The following is a 19279-nucleotide window of genomic DNA, read 5'->3' as shown; positions in this document are numbered from 1 at the left end:
ACTACTGGGACAGCTCACGACAGACAGCAAGAAGCTCAGAATACAGTCAACCTGAAAGGTACATGGCAGCTCACATGACATGACATCCGAACTTACAAAGCTGGTTTCTGGAATGCTGGGTGGCAGCCCACTGGGGTGCATTACACTTCAGCTTTCTGAAGTTTGACGGTGGATAAAGAAGAAGCTTCTTTACATTACCACATCTTAAGTGATTATAAATCTACTCCTATAACTCTTGACATGTTCATAAGTATCTCGATGCTTGTTTACAGATACGGGCCTGTTGCCTGTACTTGCCCACACATCATTCTTTGCTGTGTTTATATCATATGTCGTAGAGGAATTACACACGTCAGTGAAAATTGCACGCCGGAATGGGCTGGCTTGAAAGCAATGGTTTGCCTCACCGTGTGCAGAAATTAAACTTTCTTCTGCAAAGCGAGAAGGAATTATGGACACAGTTAAATTGAGCTCATGTCAAGGGAAAGAATTTGAGACGAGATGCAGACACCGACATCCAGGCATTTTTGCATGAGAGGAACGTAACATTTTCCAGAGTTTGATGGGTAATTCAGTGCCATATTTGATAAATATGAGCTGAGCTAAGGAGATAATGCCATTTTAGAGGGAAAAAACCCTTGACTTGAGACTAGTGTAAACCATTTGAGAGATTAAGGGAGAAGGCTCGAGTCTCTTGACATACCTTCATACCAGCTTCAATGCGCTCTAAAATTATGATTATCTTCCCATTAACTGAACAAAGAAAAAAAAAAAAAGGAGTACACGAACACAACCAGATAGAGCACATAACATTTATATTTGAACAAAAATGTTTGTACGACGATAAAAAGAAATATTTAATTTTCCACCGTTCTCCTTGTTGATCAGCATTCCCTTCTCCTGGATCAACGGTGGAAATAAACCCACGACTGTTTTGATCCCGTCATACCATAAAAGACAGACATAGCAATGGATGAGATTGTACCAGCTGCAAACGTAGAGATAAGCCGACAGCACTGCTATGTAGATGGTCATGCTTGAGGAAAGGACTGCGGTCCTGGATAATACGGTAGTAGCGAAGACCTCAGCACCGAAGAAGACAACAAGAATGGTGAATCTTGTTAAATAAAGATTTTATTCTGATCCGGCATCAAGAGACAAAGCAAAACAAATAGGGTCCAATGTTTCGTCCAACAGGTGGTCTTTTTCAACGACATCTGCAGATTCTCATTGACACATTGAATGAGAGAAAAAGGGGGATCTCGTGCAGAACAACACCTTTTGCTCTTGTTCAATGTGTCAAACAAATTACAAATGTCCTTGAAAAAGACCACCTGTTGGTCAAAACGTTGGGCGATATCTGTTTTTCTTTGTCTCTTGATGCCGGATCAGAATAAAATCTTTATGTACCGGCTGCATAGTTATAGACTACAAGGGAATTTTATGGCCAAAATTTAGATGCTGGGGAGAAAAACATAGCACCCACCTTATTACAATGATAACTGCATTACTAATAAATATGAGAAGAGTAAAACACTCATTTTTTTCCCAACATTTGTTACCACCGACATGTTTACCATGTGCATAATGAAATAATTTACAGTCTTTATAGGACACAATAGAAGCCAACCAAGGCCAACGGGAGCGGAAAAGAGACAGCTGGTGTAAAAGCATAACTTAAAGTTCCTTTACCCCACTGTAAAATCTGTAATGGAGTGTCCCACATACTATATGCCTTTGATAATACATGTGACAATGACCATGACTCAAGTGCCTTCCAAGATATGCCAAGCAAGGGCAGCAAGAACCGAAAAGAGACACTTTTGCTTAGAGGCATTCCTTGAAGTTTATAGTCTCCAATGCAAAGTCTATAAAAGATTATCCCACACGTGTCATTTATGTGGCAGATGAGTCTCTAGGACCCCCTTAGGCACATGAAATCAAGAAATCAGTGCCATTGCCACCACTGCAACCCTTATAGCTTTCTTGCTGAGCTCAGATCTCTTCATGTACCTCTCAATGCTGAGAATAGTACAGAACTCCACTGACTTCGATAGCATCAGTAAGATGACACATGACTTGAGACAATGCTATTACATTTTTATTTTATTTAGGGATAATACTGGGGTTTCCAGTGGCGCTGGTAGGAAGTCTATTAGCCTGCTGCAAATTGGGACAGTGACCACTCAGTGTCCTACCAATATTTAGAAAATCGGTTTTTAATAAACTATTAGTAATAAAAGTATATATAAAAATATATATATAAAATTGCGCTGGATAATAGACTTGGAGAGGTGTAAAATTAAAATAGAGAAGTATTTATTCTTAGATATTCAATAATCGATTAAAATAAGCAGTTGATAGATATGTTAAAATAAGTAAATAAAGCGAATAAAAACAATGTAGCATAAATCCTCAGGATTTAGGGTGGTAGTCCTAATTAGGAGTGGGTAGAAGGGCTCCGGTATGGTGCAAAAATGCCAGTGGTGCCCTAGGAGAGCGGAAGAGTGAGTTAGTTAAAGGTTTAGAGCTAATAATCTGGACACAGGTATTAACTGAAGGATGTTAGTAATACCTTCATGGGACCAGAGAAAGTTGAGTCTTGGATGTAAAGGTTTGCTTATACAGATACTGATGGTATGAGAGCTAGGAGAAAAAAATGGATATTTAAAGTATGATGTACGATTAATCACAGTATTAGATTAGGTTATAGTTACCTGATTGGTAGGGTTTCAAATGTACAGTACAGACCAAAAGTTTGGACACACCTTCTCATTTAAAGATTTTTCTGTATTTTCATGACTATGAAAATTGTACATTCACACTGAAGGCATCAAAACTATGAATTAACACATGTAGAATTATATACTTAACAAAAAAGTGTGAAACAACTGAAAATATGTCTTATATTCTAGGTTCTTCAAAGTATCCACCTTTTGCTTTGATGACTGCTTTGCACACTCTTGGCATTTAAATATCCATTTTTTTCTCCTAGCTCTCATACCATCAGTATCTGTATAAGCAAACCTTTACATCCAAGACTCAACTTTCTCTGGTCCCATGAAGGTATTACTAACATCCTTCAATTAATACCTGTGTCCAGATTATTAGCTCTAAACCTTTAACTAACTCACTCTTCCGCTCTCCTAGGGCACCACTGGCATTTTTGCACCATACCGGAGCCCTTCTACCCACTCCTAATTAGGACTACCACCCTAAATCCTGAGGATTTATGCTACATTGTTTTTATTCGCTTTATTTACTTATTTTAACATATCTATCAACTGCTTATTTTAATCGATTATTGAATATCTAAGAATAAATACTTCTCTATTTTAATTTTACACCTCTCCAAGTCTATTATCCAGCGCAATTTTATATATATACTTTTATTACTAATATTTTTTTTTATTTGCCACAAATCTTGCTAATATTTTTTCTTCATCTGGAAATTGGCACACAATTTAACCCATTTCTCATCAAAACTAAAAAAGCAACAGGCTCTTTTACATGCACAGCCCTCTGGCGGATGTTCTCAATTAAACTCTGAATTCATATATTTATTTTACTCACTTATATAGCGCCATTAATTCCACAGCGCTTCACAGACAATATCAGCGCTGTCCCCATTGGGGCTCACAATCTACATTCCCTATCAGTATGTCTTTAGAGTGTGGGAGGAAACCAGAGAACCCGGAGGAAACCCACACAAACACGGGGAGAACATACAAACTCCTTGCAGATGTTGTCCTTGGTGGGATTTGAACCCAGGACCCCAGGGCTGCAAGGCTGCAGTGCCAACCACTGAGCCACCGTATATAACCACCTTTTTCTACATATTGCTTTTTTTTTTTTTCCGAGGATATCCTCAAGGGATTTGCTATCTTTCAGCAAACATGAAATACATGGATTATTTTAGGCCAACTCTTCGTGTCCATAAACACCATCCAGATCAGTAGAAATCTTACTAACACCAGCTTAAAACTGATTCTAATATTTGCAATTGTTGCCCATTGAAAACATTCTGATCACTTCTTTGTTTTGCCAGATATACGAGATGAAAGATTTTGTCCACCATGTTTTATGTTCACCAACGACCCAGCATAGTTTAAAAAAAAAAAAGGTATATATTCACATACTGACCCCCTATAACGCTACATGGGTTCCCAACAAGTTTCCAAGTTCGGCGGGGACAGCACGGGACTGCTGCTCCGTTCACCGCCGCAAGCATTGACTGGGTACTGACTTCAGATACTAGTCGCCAGCCAAAGAGGAAGCTCGGAGACTGGGATGGGTATGAGAAGATCAGTAGGAGGTCATCTACCTAATATGTGACCACAATTTAAGTTTTAACCCCAGCATAAAAAATGGAATTTGATTAATTAGTATGGGGCATGCTGCCATTGTTTGTTAATGCTATATTTCTATAGTATTCCATATTTTATATTTCTCTAGAAATCAGTTTATTGGGTCTATGTTGTCTTGAACATCTGTAATGGTCACATTCTGAGATATATTAGGCTGTGTGCCCACTATGCGTTTTTTAAGCGTTTCCGCAGCGGCAATTTAGTAGAAGGTCTGCCATGTTCCCCAATGATAATCCGCGTGTGCTGTGCACATGCTGCAGAGATTTCCGCTGCGGATTATCATTGCGGAGAAATCCGCAGCACTACCAATTATTTTGCGTAATAGCGGCGTTTTCGCATTGAATCACTTAATATCCACATGACTACATGTGCACATGCAGATATTAAGCGATTCAATGCGCGGCTGGTACCCAGGTCTGGAGAAGAGGAGACTCTCCTCCAGGCCCGGGTACCATAGTACCTGTAAAAAAAAGGAATTAAAATAGAAAATATACCTTTCTGATGGCCCCCGGACTCCATAGCGATGCATCCTGGCTCCCCGGCAGCTCGCAATGGTCTAAAAGAACCTGCCATGGACCTGCCATGACATCATTTAGTCATGTGACGGGTCACTCGACCGCTGGTGTCGGCGGTCGCGTGACCTGTCACATGACTAAATGACGTCATGGAAGGTCCTTTTACACAACCGCGAGACACCGGGAAGACCGGACGCATCGGATAAGGAGACCGGGGGCCATCGGAAGGTGAGTATATGTTTTTTTTTTTTTTTTTTACCATTTTTATTCTTTTTTTTAACTAACTTGGTCACACTACATAAAATCCATGCCGATTGCAGGGATTTATATAGTGTGACCAAGTTGTCAAGTACTTTCTAAGTGATGCTAAAATTGCTTGATAACCCGCATGCAAAATCGCATGATCAAAACCCTTCACTTCCGCTTGTCCCTGGCAGGAAAAATGCATGTACAATCCGCATGTACAATCCGCATGTACAATCCGCATGCATTTTTTCTGCCAGGGAGATGCAGAAACGCTCAGGAAAAATCCGGAGCATTTCTGCATCGTGGGCACAGAGCCTTATTATCCTTGACTAAATTGATTCTATTTTTTCCATACTATGTAATTCTCTTGCCTCGAAGGTACATTTACATTAAGTTGCCTCGACCACTTACCCTTTTACCCTCCCTAGTTTTATAAAATAGGAATTCTGAAATTTAGCAATAAAAATAAATATTCTTATAAAAAAAAAAAAAGTACTTATAAGACTTAAAACTTATAAGAAGCATCCTTCTACATTTAAACAGTAAGGAAAAATAGCCTTTCTAAACCGATCTAGTGACTCATTATGGAAAAAAAGATAGAAATGATTTTTCATTTCTAGAAGCAGAATATTTTATATAATATTTGTTCGTGTTATTTTGTGGAAACAATATACACCCCCCCCCCCTCAACCATCATGTTCTACTGACCTTTCTGATGCTTTGTCGCTAATGTCTTTTTTTACTCTTGGTTGGGCTTCTGTGACAGATCAAATGGTTTCTTTATGCAGACAGTGAGATAAATCGAGATCATGTATTCATCGCCATCAGTGAGTCCTCTTCATCAGTTCTGGCTCTTCCATAAAATACACTTGATCTAATCAAAAACAGATCATATTCCTTCAAAGTACTGCCGTTAATGAGTTCCCTCATGCCCTCCCTAGATTAAAAAAAAAAAAACTAACAATTTAATTAAAAAGATACATGTGTTCAGGAAAAAAAAAAGCAAATGTCCAAAAATGTAAATATAAATTCTACACATTCAAGCATATAAATTACTACGATGTTCAGAAAAAATTCCAGATCAGATCAGAATATGAAGAGGATTTATGTGATTGAGACAGATTTTAATTGATTATCTGGGTGTTTGGAAGTGCAGATCAGAAGATTAATATTTGGCAAAATAAATCAGAACAAACTTTCATTCTCTATTTTGTTTTTGTTTGGAGCGATACAGGATTTTTTTTCTTCTTTTACCAAGGGCCATATTAAGTAAGCAATGCTTCTATATAAAAGAGATGAGTCCTGTCACTGCTGACAATATTGTTTGCTTGGTTGAAGAAATGGTTTGGAACCATAATAAACTCTCACACAAGCTGTTCGGGATTGGAATAGTATTTGGTTTATTTTCAGGTCATTTTATCATTTATATTGATACTTATCACCAGACTTAATTTACTTCAGACCATACCTTGCTCAATCATATGTCCATATGGTCTTGACCATCGAAAATGCCAGACGGAACTAACAGACAACAGATTCAGATTTTAAAATTATAAACTATCAAAATGGTTAGATTTTGACTAATTCTTATCAAAATGGTTATTAGCATTTGGAGTCTGTCAACCTTTGATACTCTATTTTTACGAAATATGACCCTTGAGGTAGCCATATACCCTAGATAGAAGTTGGCTGGTGGTGGTTAAATGAATGATCATGAGGAAAACGATTGTTTCGTCAGCACGACTATTTGCAATTCATATTTGCCACCACAGTCGACCAATCTGGTCATAAATATTCATCAACACTGGACAAAGGGTCTTTCTAGGAAAGTTCTTTCAGAAAGATCCTTCGGAAACTTTTTTTTTTTTTAACCATAACCAACTTTTTTGACTGCCTGTCATTGATTGACTAAAATGTTTGTGTGTTACTAAATTTCTCAAAACGAACAATACTTTTGGTTAAAATATCCCATTTTGATCAATTTGAAATAGATGTATCACGTGAGCATTAAAAAAAAACCTTGTCCTTCTGGTTTTTGGAATTTAAGTTCCAGCCCTTTGTTAACTGTGTTTGACCCGGTATCCTTATGACACAGGCGCGATATTTGCCTTCTTTATACTCATGTATATCCAACCTTTTGTATGACATTAGGTTTAAGTTGGATGAAACTAGATCTGAGGGATTATCAGGTCTTTATAGCATTAGAAAAGTTTTTACAGTTCTGTCTGTGCCAAAATTTAGTCAACCGCAAGGCTTTTTTTGCTCATGAGTAGTATTTTAAAATTGAGCAAAACGATTTGCAGGACCCTGATCTACCTACCACATGGGTAGTCTGTGGCTGCAAGGCCTTGCAAGCCTCCTCCTATCTGCTGGCATGTCTGGTGCTTCTTCTGATGAGCAAGCCTGGTGCAACGTCATGCGTGCATCACGCCGCAGTAATGACGTTGTGCTGGGCCTACTAATCAAAGAGGAACCAGGGATACCGGCAGGTTGAAGAAGAGCTCTGGTCCTGTGGGTATGTATTACCGATGTGGCCGCTGGACCATTGTCCTATGAATTATTTTGCTCAACTCTATAATATACCCAACTTTTACTCACCAACCACAATTTGTAAGGATCTATAGTTATGTTTTATGGAATAGGACACAAAACGGTAAGCTTTCCATTTCTGTAACATACTTTTCCAGGTTTACTTCTAACAATAGAGCAACTATGACCAACTTTGGGTACAACTGTTCTAGAGCTATGGCACTATACCAGTCCAAGAGTTGTAAACCTAAATCTATACCACCATCTGTGTAAGTCTTAATTTTTCCAAGGTCAACAAGGTTGTCCACTTTAAACAGTTCCTTTTATTTAGAAGTGTTTAAAATTTAATTACAAGGTATCCCTAAATGTAATTTCAAGTCTGAGACAGTATGAGATGCAATTTTAAGAGTGGATTCCAACTTTTCATAAATGGTGGCAGAAATCCTCTACTAGGCATATATTTGTTCTGTGTTCATCCGGCCAGCACGTGAATTGTCCATTTCCAATTGGCTACTTGAGAAAATAGGAGCAGTCGAAATTCAGCACCTTGTTCTTTCTCCATAATTTGCTTCTAATTTAGAGTTATTAATTCAATAATCTACGTACGATAATGACCATTGTGTGCACTATAAGAGACGTACCAACTTTTCATGGGGAAGAATTTAATGAAATTCACTTAATTTTCACCATTTTTAGAAGGCTGACATGTACTGTTCATAATGAATATTTTCCCCTGCTGCTTTGAGAGCAGAAAGAAAAAAATAATGCATTACCAATGGTCATTAAAAAGATCAGGTTTTAAAAGCCGCTATCTAAGAAATAGGGTGCAGCTTATTCTAAGCTTAACCCGGAAGGCCGCCTTCCTTTATGATAAAACGTATACTTAGCTAATTTTGATCTACCCTTTATTGGGATCTCATAAATATAATAGCAGAGTGTTTCTAAGGTATAATTAAAGGTTTACCTAGATTTATGAGACTTTATCATTATCAATAAGGTTAAGGAAACCTAAGGGGAGACATTTCAGGCATGTTTAAGAGTGTACAAGGATTCTGCTCAGCACTTTTCAGCAACGCTCAGGATATCATTAAATCACTTTGGAAGCTGCCTGCAATTCTTCATTGCTATCCACTACAGTGGACATTACACGATAGGTAACATTTAACACTGTGGCCAAACCATGCAGCTTTTAAACATTAACCCGTACGTGGCTCATAGGAGCTCTTAGGATCTGTCAGCAACTAAAATGTCGATATCAGGACAGAAGTGAATTGCTTGTATGTATTGTAAATGTATCAATAAACTATAAACTGGACGGTTGTTATATATTAAAGTGTATAAATATTCAGCTGGTACAATGGCTCCATAAATGTCTATACTGGCTTATATGTACACATAGATATATGAATAGTCTAATAAATATTTCTCTAAGTGTGTATAATATATATAAATTAAATACAAACACACATAGATCAGCCATTATAACTATCTTGTTACAATGTCAACTATGGGGTGGGACTTGACTTTGGCAAGAGACAAATTGAGATGGATAGATGACTAGTCAGAGAATCTCCAAAATGGAAGATTCTGTTGGGTGTCCCCAATATATCATGGGTCTTCTGGTGTGTTCCTGTTACACTGCAGCCCTTGTGGGGTGTTCCCAGTATACGGCAGGTCTTGTAGAGTATAACCAGTATATGGAAGGTCTTGTGCAGTATCACCAGTATATGGCAGGCCTTGTGGGGTGTTCCCAGTATACGGCAGGCCTTGTGGGGTGTTCCCAGTATATGGCAGGTCTTGTAGAGTATAACCAGTATATGGAAGGTCTTGTGCAGTATCACCAGTATATGGCAGGCCTTGTGGGGTGTTCCCAGTATACGGCAGGTCTTGTAGAGTATAACCAGTATATGGAAGGTCTTGTGTAGTATCACCAGTATATGGCAGGCCTTGTGGGGTGTTCCCAGTATACGGCAGGCCTTGTGGGGTGTTCCCAGTATATGGCAGGTCTTGTGGGGTGTTTTCAGTATAAGTTGGGCCTTGTGGGGTGCACCAGTGATATGGCAGCTCTTAAGTGGCATTCCCGGTATACTGCAGGATTTGTAGGATGTTCCTAGTATATAATAGGTCTTCTGTTGTGTTCCTGTAATATAGCAAAACTTGTGGAGTATAACCAGTATATGGCTGGTCTTGTGTGATGTTCCCAGTGTAAGGTGGGCCTTATGGGGTTTACCAGTGAAGTGGCAACACTTAAGTGGTATTCCCGGTAAACTGCAGGACTTGTGTGACGTTCCCTGTATATGGCAGGTTTTCTATTGTGTCCCTGTTATATGGTAGGACTTGTGTGATGTTCCCTGTATATGGCAGGTCTTCTCGTGTGTCCCTTTTATATGGCAGGACTTGTGGGGTGCTCCCACTATACAGCAGGTCTTGAAGGACTTTTGAGGTGTTCTCAGTACGTACCAAGTCTTTTAGGGTGCTTCTGGTATACGGCAGGTCTTTTGAGGTGCTCCTAGTACACAGAGCAGGATTTGTGGACTGTTCTAAGTATAGGGCAGGCTTTGTGGGGTGTTCCCAGTATAATGTTTATTTTCTGGATATGTGATAAGAACATACCAACCGTGGTCCAAGAAGAACGACCGGTGAACCGACAACTTAATCATGGGTACCGATGCCCCATTGATGTGCAAGAGGAGTAAAAGCTAGCTCATCTTACCCAATTGAACAAAAAAGTTACTATATACTACAGTACAAATTGCTGAACAAGTTAATTCTGGCTAAAGGTGTAATAAGTAGATTATTGGAGCTCGCTTTGTATGAGACTGCATAGCGACAAATGAATCAGAGTACTGACCCCTGTTCACCATTGAAAGTGCTTGCAATGGGAACTTGTTCAAGGAAAATAAACCAAAGATAAATGGAAAAATGTGGCCTGGTCTGATGAATAACTTTTTTACATTATGTGGAAGGCAGGATGCGTGGGGAAGAGATAGCATCAGGCTGCGGTATAAGAAGATAAGCCGGTGAAGGCAGTGTGATGGGGCTATGTCCAGCTAGGAAACTTTGGATCCTTGCGCCTTCCTTAACATTGTACAGGCCAAGTTCTCAATTTTATTGCAACAGTATACCCTAATAGCAATGGACTCTTCTGGCAAAATAAAACAAATTGCACCTGCACCAAAAATGGTGCAGGAATGTATTGAATATTATGACAAAGGGTTGGAGTTCCTAGCAGTGGTCAAAATCGGTCACCCATAATAATGCTTGTTTTTTGGCACTTAGAATCAAAAGTTCTTGCTTCCTATCTGTGAAGATCTGAGATTGTGGGTTTTAATAATCACCTAGGCAGGTTAACGATGTAACAATATTTTATTCCTTACGTCCATGGTAATACAGCAATTCCAGGTAAATGTCCAAAATGCAATCAGTCCACAAGATCCCCTCCCCGGAGCAGTAGTTCCACTGCCTTTTGTGCCAAGCGATACTCACTGTCCCCCAACTTTTGGTTGGCCCACAGATTTCGTATCTATAGTCTGTAGTTACAGTCTACGATCCTCCATATGACAGATAAAATGATAGAAGCAAAGGTATCCATTAGCAACAGTCCTTTAAGAAAGTTTATCAAATCCAGGCGACAGCTCCCACAACTGTAGCACGTTTATCCAGCCCAGTCGGCAGCCGATCTCTACTCGATAAGCCATTGATCCATCCATGGTCCAGGTCCTCAGACTAGATCCTATCCATTTGATGACATTCCACCAACTTTCCACTAAACATGTGGCTTCTTTTCTCCTTCACTGGGATCAGCCCCCTGAATGGGCAGAACTGCTCTCACCCTCCCCCCCAAAGCTATGCGTGCATTAGTGGAGGTATTTTTCTCAGGTCGAACCCATCACCTGGGTCTGCACGTGAGACTCCCTGTGGTGATGGCTCCACTAGATCTACTTTCAACACTCACACAATGGGACAAGTCTCGGTTTGAACAATGGTTAGAGGCTCCTGAGATACTAATGAGCTTACTGGAATGCTGGACACTTTACAAATAAAATTAGAGCACATACTGACCAGCAAGCAGAACAATAAAACACAGCAAGAAATCACTAATAAAAACAACAATAAGATCAACGAAAATCGGTGTTCCATGCTGGAAAAGTCTTTAGTAAATGGGCAGCTCATCACACTATCCATTACCCTTGGGACAATTCTGCAACTCTTACCTCTTATTTGCCAGCAATGTACTTCCTCTGGACAATGATGTACTTCCTTTGGGCAGGGATGCAAGTTCTTGTACCCCATTCGCAAAGTGCATGGGATGAACTAGAGCATAACACTTTCTCTCCTTTTCAACCCTATAGCAACCAGGACCAGTCCAACCCTGTAAGCAATTCCTAGTGGTCCGTCCTCAGCCCACAAGCTTAGAGGTAATTATTATTGTGCCACTTTCACTTTAGAGACAAACAGTATTAAATCATAGTACTAAAAAAAACTACGCAGACATGTACTGCCTGCTAATGTGAATTAACACAGGACTATAAGACGTGTTGCATTGGTATATAGATATATAATGAAATATTGGCTAAGCTACAGCTGTATGTCTGTGCCACGGCACAAAATCAAATTAGCTCCACAATGCCAAGTTAATAAGTTGCACATGAATTAAGACTAGATATGGTATTCTCCAATTTATTTACAAGCATCTGGCTTGTCCAAGACTTATATATAAAGAGGCAGAAAAGGTCAGCTATATACTGTGTGGTGTGGTTTTAATTAGAAGGATTTCCGGCATCAACAAGAAACATCTTGTCTACCTCCAAAACGACTTGACAGCTCAGCTTGGCGTAGCTGCTTAATAAAGTTCTTCGCGTGGAAATGGATCAGCGCACTTTAGACGTAATCCCGCGCAACTCAAAACTTTGCATATTAATTGAACATAGCAGGTTAACGGACACTTCAGCCACATCCAGTCCAAATTTTACTAATCCATTAGGAGATGCGATTTTAATTACAGTCGGTCTTCTGATGGATATAAAAATGACGTCCTTGACGGTATTTTTTTTCTTTCTTATTGAATCAAAATATGCAGCAAGGTGTCAGTAATAAAGCGATAAAAGGTAATTTTGTATGATAACGAACAATTGCTTTAATTTAATACCCATTAAAGTATAATACCCAGATGTAGCTGGAATACTGGGTTTGTTAAATACTGCTAAGTGGCTAAGCTCGCTCGCTTCTGTAAGAGTGTGAAACGGCACAGATATAAAGTCACATGTCCAATCGCTGTCATCTCTTTACCTTAATGAGGAGCAAGAGATATTAACTAGTATATCTTTACTTCCCTTCATTATAGAACGTCTACATACACTTGAATTAGTAGTGCAGTTGACAAGGAGGTGACACCGCCTGACTTATTTTTTAAATTGCTTAACTTTATCACTCTGTTTTACAGATTGTTAAAGTATTTATAGAATAATATTATGCAGCCGGTATGATCTACCATTAAGGGGATTTCAGTCACATTAAATGACATGATCAAGCTGTTTAAAAAAAGAAATGACCTGAGACTGCCAGAAAAATACAACACGATCATTATCATTTATTTTAATTTTGAGACATTACACTGGAGGAGAAAGTATGGATCTGTACGCCGGTTGGAGCACCAAGAAAGCTGGCAATTTTTTTCTTTCTTTATTTTCCAGTATTTTTTTAATAAATAATCTATCTATTATAAGACAGCTGTTAGAACCTTGCTCTTAGGTTTTTTCCTTTGCTGGTCACATGACCTCGTTGGCCTATTTAATCCTGCTCCGCCCTTCTGGCTTTGCTGGACTTCATTGTATAACTACTTTCTAGCTAGCCTGTGCTCTGTATCTAACTCTGTTAGTTTGCTTGGTCTACGGACCTCAGTGTTCTATATATTTTGTTTGTTCGTCTGTCTGCTACTATTTCTGTTAGGAGGTGTCCCATTTTCCTCCCAGTCCTTAGTACTTGTAGGGATTCCTTCCCCACATCTATAGGTCTCAGTACAGACTAGCTTAGGACTTTAGCAGGTCTGATCGCAGGATCAGGTTCCCTGTTACATCGTAGGGATTCAGCTGAGTTCTATCGTAGGGACAGATTTCCTCTCTTTCCTTAGCTCTGGTAGCAGAACATAACAGTAAGTCCAGCCTGCAAATTCTCTAAGGAAAGATTTTTCTGTTCCATCATGGTGTTGGTTCAGGATTTGGCTCATCGCCTGCAGGGACTCTCTCTGGAGGTGGCCGAGCTCCGTCAGCACGTGAGTAACTGTCCTGGAGCACATTTCTTGGAGCCTAAGGTATGTTTGCCGGATTTATTTTTTGGTGAACACCGAGAATTTTTTTCATTTAAAAATGCTTGCTTATTGTATTTTCGTTTGAGACCCAAGTCCTCTGGGGATGAATCCCAGCGCATAGGGTTCATAATGTCACTTTTGCGCAAAGAGCCTCAGGAGTGGGCCTTTTCTTTGCAACCTAGTGATACATGCTTCAGATCAGTGGATAGTTTTTTTTCTGCTTTGGGACTATTATATGATGATCCTGACCGTGTCGCATCAGCTGAGACTGAGTTAAGACGTTTGAGACAGGGATCAGGTAATGTGGAAAAATATTGTACTCATTTCCGTCGTTGGTCTACTCAAACAGGGTGGAACGATTCTGCTCTGAAAAGTCTATTTCTTGCTGGGCTCAATGAAAGGGTTAAAGACCTGCTAATTGCTTATCCTACACCTGAAGATTTGCAACAGGCTATGCAATTAGCTACACGGGTGGACAGGAGACTGCGTGCAAGGGTTAATGAGAGCAAATCCTCTGCTATGTCAGTTTCTGGTTATGAGAATGTGTGTACTAACAGTGGTGAATCGATGGAGATTGGATCGGTGGCACCTCGCTCTCAAGAAAAAGACCGTCGATTTTCTGAAGGCTTGTGTTTCTATTGCGGAAAATCTGGTCATTTGATTAAAGGCTGTGAGCTTCGTATGAAGAAAGAAAAAAAAATGGTCAGTCATTGCCCGTATTGGAATTTCGGGTGTTTGTTGATTGTGGATCTACTCTGAATGTAATTGATGGGGGATTCTTGGAAAGACTCAATTTAAAACCCGAACCTTTATCATCCCCCATTGCTGTGGTTTCTGTGGATGGTTCCCCTTTGAAGAATATTACTCTCAAGGTCTGTGAATTTCCTCGCACTATTAATGGTGTTCACCATGAGAAATTGGATTTGGTAGTTTTGAATAACTTGCCTTCTCCAGTAATATTGGGATTGCCCTGGTTAAAATTTCACAATCCTGTACTGGATTGGTCTACCAATGAAATTAAATCCTGGAGCCATAAATGTTATGACAAGTGTTGTAACGGGCGTATTGCAGCTTTGGATAGGGGAGAATTGCCTGTTCCTATTCAGGATTTTTGGAGAGTTTTTTCTGAGAAGGAATCGCAGGTTTTGCCTCCCCATAGAGACTATGATTGTTCTATTGAATTTGTCCCTGGAGCGACTCTTCCTAAAAGTCGTTTATTTAACCTTACTATTCCTGAGAGGAAGGCTTTGGATGAATACATACAGACAAGTTTGGCCGCCGGTCACATTAGGCCCTCTAAGTCTCCTGTGGCGGTTGGATTTTTTTTTGTAAAAAAAAAGGACGGCGGTTTACGTCCTTGTCTGGATTTTCGTGAGATTAACAAAATTACTGTACGCAATCCTTACCCACTGCCATTGATTCCTGATCTGTTTAACCAGTTAATGGGGGCCAAGTGGTTCTCTAAAATTGACCTCAAGGGGGCATACAATCTGTTGCGCATGAAGGAGGGTGACGAATGGAAGACTGCTTTTAACACTCCTGTGGGTCATTTTGAGAATCTGGTTATGCCTTTTGGTCTTACTAATGCTCCTGCATTTTTTCAGAATCTTATTAATGACATCCTTAGACCTTTGATCGGCAAAAATGTGGTTGTGTATTTGGATGACATTTTGATTTATTCGCCGGATCTGGAGTCTCATTGGCGGAGCGTACGTGAGGTATTACAATTGTTAATGGACAATTCGCTTTTTGCTAAGCTGGAGAAATGTGAGTTCGCTGTACAGAGAATTAGTTTTTTGGGTTACATTATCTCCAGCGAAGGTTTTGAGATGGACCCGGTTAAAGTTCAAGCTGTACAGGAATGGCCTAGGCCTATTGGTTTGAAATCGATACAGAGGTTTTTAGGTTTCGCCAATTATTACAGAAAATTCATAAAAAATTTTTCTAGTATTGTCAAACCTCTGACCGATCTCACCAGGAAAGGTGCTGATGCGGTTCAGTGGTCTTCTGAGGCCATTGAAGCTTTTGTGTATCTCAAGGAGAGGTTCACCTCTGCTCCCATCCTTATGCAGCCTGATGTGACTAAGCCGTTTTTGGTTGAGGTTGATGCTTCTTCGGTGGGGGTTGGCGCAGTATTGTCTCAGGATAACGGGGATGGATTACATCCCTGTGCCTTTTTTTCAAAAATTTTTTCGGAGACTGAACTGAATTACGATATTGGTAATCGGGAATTATTGGCTATTAAACTCGCATTTGAACACTGGCGCCACTTCTTGGAAGGTGCGGAATTTCCCGTTCAGGTTCTTACGGATCATAAAAATCTGATATATCTTGATGCTGCCAAGCGCCTGAATGCCCGTCAGGCTAGGTGGGCACTGTTTTTCACGCGGTTTAATTTCTCCGTTACTTACATCCCTGGTACTAAGAATGTTAAGGCGGATGCCTTGTCTCGCAGTTTTTCTCCCATAGTCGGTGCTGAGAAAGAGGAGAACATTTTACAAGAAGGTGTTGTGATAGCTGCTTTGGACTCCGTTTTGGAAGATGAGATTCTTAAAGCACAGGAGAATGCCCCATCTAACACTCCTCATGGGAGGTTGTTTGTGCCTGGGACCTTTAGGAGAGATTTGTTTGTTGAGTGTCACGAATCTCGGTTGGCAGGTCATCCTGGAATCTATGAGACCAAGAGACTGGTGGGTCGCAGTTTTTGGTGGCCTGGATGGCAGAAGGAAGTCATTAAGTGGGTGCGTCAATGTACTATATGTGCTAGATCTAAGTCCTCACATACTCCTGCTGCGGGGTTGCTTTGTCCTTTGGAGGTTCCCAGTGCTCCTTGGACACATTTGGCTATGGACTTTATAACTGACCTTCCCCCCTCTGAGGGTTTTACTGTCATCTGGGTGGTCGTGGACCGTTTTAGCAAGATGTGTCACTTGGTTCCCTTCGTCAAACTGCCCTGCGCTAAAACTCTCGCTAAGGCCTTTGTCAAGGAAATTGTCAGACTTCATGGCGTTCCTACTGACATTGTTTCTGATAGGGGTCCTCAGTTCGTGGCTCGTTTTTGGCGTGCCTTTTGTGACAGGTTGGGAGTTCATCTGTCGTTCTCGTCCGGATATCATCCTGAATCTAATGGCCAGACAGAAAGGAAAAACCAGGATGTTGAGCAGTTCTTGCGTTGTTTTGTGGCAGACAATCAAGAGGGGTGGTCTGAGTTTCTGCCACTTGCTGAATTTGCTCTGAACAATACATCTTCTTCTGCTGGTTGTTCGCCTTTTTTTTGTTGTTCTGGGAGACATCCGTCGTTTGGGTCGTTCTCCAAGTTGGGATCTGCCGTGACTGAGGAGGAGAATTTTTCCGGTTATTTGGAGAGAGTTTGGACGGATGTGCGTGGTAATCTTCAGGAGGCCAACAGAAAATCTAAAGACTACTTTGATAGGAAACGACAGGAGGTTTTGTTCGCTGTTGGTGACATGGTTTGGTTGTCCTCTAGGAATCTGCGGTTGAGGATTCCTTCTAAGAAATTGGGTCCCAAGTTTGTAGGGCCCTTTAAGGTGCTTCAGGTTGTCAACCAATCTGCTGTTAGGTTGGAGGTTCCTACCTCCTGGAGAATTAATCCGGTATTTCATGTCTCTCTATTAAAAAAAGCTGTTGTGTCGGATGGTGACGCCTCTGCCTCTGTTCCTCCGGTGGTGGAGGACGGGGAATATGAAATTTCTCGCATCCTTAACTCTAGACGGTATAGAGGTAGTTTGCAGTATCTGGTGGCCTGGAAAGGTTTCGGACCCGAGGATAACTCTTGGGTGAGGTCAGATGATGTTTCCGCGTCCAGACTTGTCAGAGTGTTTCACAGGAGATTTCCTGATAAGCCTGGTCCTAGGGGATCCGGAGGATCCTCTTAGAAGGGGGGGTACTGTTAGAACCTTGCTCTTAGGTTTTTTCCTTTGCTGGTCACATGACCTCGTTGGCCTATTTAATCCTGCTCCGCCCTTCTGGCTTTGCTGGACTTCATTGTATAACTACTTTCTAGCTAGCCTGTGCTCTGTATCTAACTCTGTTAGTTTGCTTGGTCTACGGACCTCAGTGTTCTATATATTTTGTTTGTTTGTCTGTCTGCTACTATTTCTGTTAGGAGGTGTCCCATTTTCCTCCCAGTCCTTAGTACTTGTAGGGATTCCTTCCCCACATCTATAGGTCTCCGTACAGACTAGCTTAGGACTTTAGCAGGTCTGATCGCAGGATCAGGTTCCCTGTTACATCGTAGGGATTCAGCTGAGTTCTATCGTAGGGACAGATTTCCTCTCTTTCCTTAGCTCTGGTAGCAGAACATAACAACAGCAGCTTTGTAAGTTGGAGAAATTTGGGGCTAATTTTACTATGTATAGAGAAATGTTACAATGTGATGCTGGTATTAATGATTGATAGACATGGGCGTATTTAGCACTGTTGGCATATACAACAGATTAGGACTTATTATAAGTGAAAGGAGGACTTTATACTAACCAGACAGCAGATGGCGATAGTGTGTAAAGTTATATGCTTGCTGTAATGTGTGGGAGGAAAGCTCTCAATTGTTGGTTGTTTTTACAATTGTCCTGTGTGTTTTTTCTTTCTTTCCTGAATGTGTTATGTCAGCAGCACACGGACTGTGTGACACTAAATTGTATCTCATGTTTAACCAGTATGAAGTAAATACTGTTTACTCAAGATATCTTGCTGATTGAAGCTCTCGTAAGTACAGTGGTGACTGTAAGAAGATGCACTCTGCGACAAGCACAAAGGCCACCTCTTAGGATTTGTACAACTCCAATGGGACTCTCTCCAGCAGAGGGCTAAAAAGAAAATAGGGGGCTCACATAGCAAAGATGAAAAAAATGGGTCCTTTTAGTTGCTGTTAAAAACAACCACTCTTCTAACTACCTACAATAGGAAGTCTTTGTGTCTCCATTGATTTTTGTAACTCGAGTTTATTTTTTTTTGCTTATAAAGACTGTGTGTCTGCGCAGGCTCTTGCCACCCATTGAAATGTGGACAAAACCAGCCTGAATGAGTCTTCTCTTTACAGAGGCCCTAAATCAAACATATCGGCTGCATCTACAGTATGGGTGTACTGCCTACCTTAACAGTATCTTTTACTGCCTGCCCCTACAGTATATGTGTACTGACTACCTTTACAGTATGTTTTACTGCCTGCCCCTATAGTATAATTGTACTGCCTACCTTTACAGTATGTTTGTACTGCCTGCCCCTACAGTATGTTTGTACTGACCGCCTCTACAGTATATTTGTACTTTTGCTCCCATATGTTCTGATTCTGCACA

The 19279-nt window shown here is 40.5% G+C and overlaps 1 long non-coding RNA gene across 2 annotated transcripts in view; it reads right to left on the bottom strand.

The window, feature by feature from the left end:
- Positions 1-19279, bottom strand: part of LOC141175740 (uncharacterized) — a 288283-nt gene that overhangs the window by 176549 nt on the left and 92455 nt on the right. For both annotated transcript variants that reach the window (XR_012253049.1, XR_012253050.1), the window contains exon 2: positions 5837-6002. This is a non-coding gene — a long non-coding RNA (uncharacterized lncRNA). The remainder of the gene's footprint in view (positions 1-5836; positions 6003-19279) is intronic.

The sequence above is a fragment of the Phyllobates terribilis genome, unplaced genomic scaffold (assembly GCF_046119375.1).
Source record: "Phyllobates terribilis strain yellow unplaced genomic scaffold, ASM4611937v1 Scaffold_14__1_contigs__length_39327217, whole genome shotgun sequence".
NCBI classification, from domain to species: domain Eukaryota; kingdom Metazoa; phylum Chordata; class Amphibia; order Anura; family Dendrobatidae; genus Phyllobates; species Phyllobates terribilis.
This window is presented reverse-complemented; position numbering and strand designations above follow the sequence as displayed.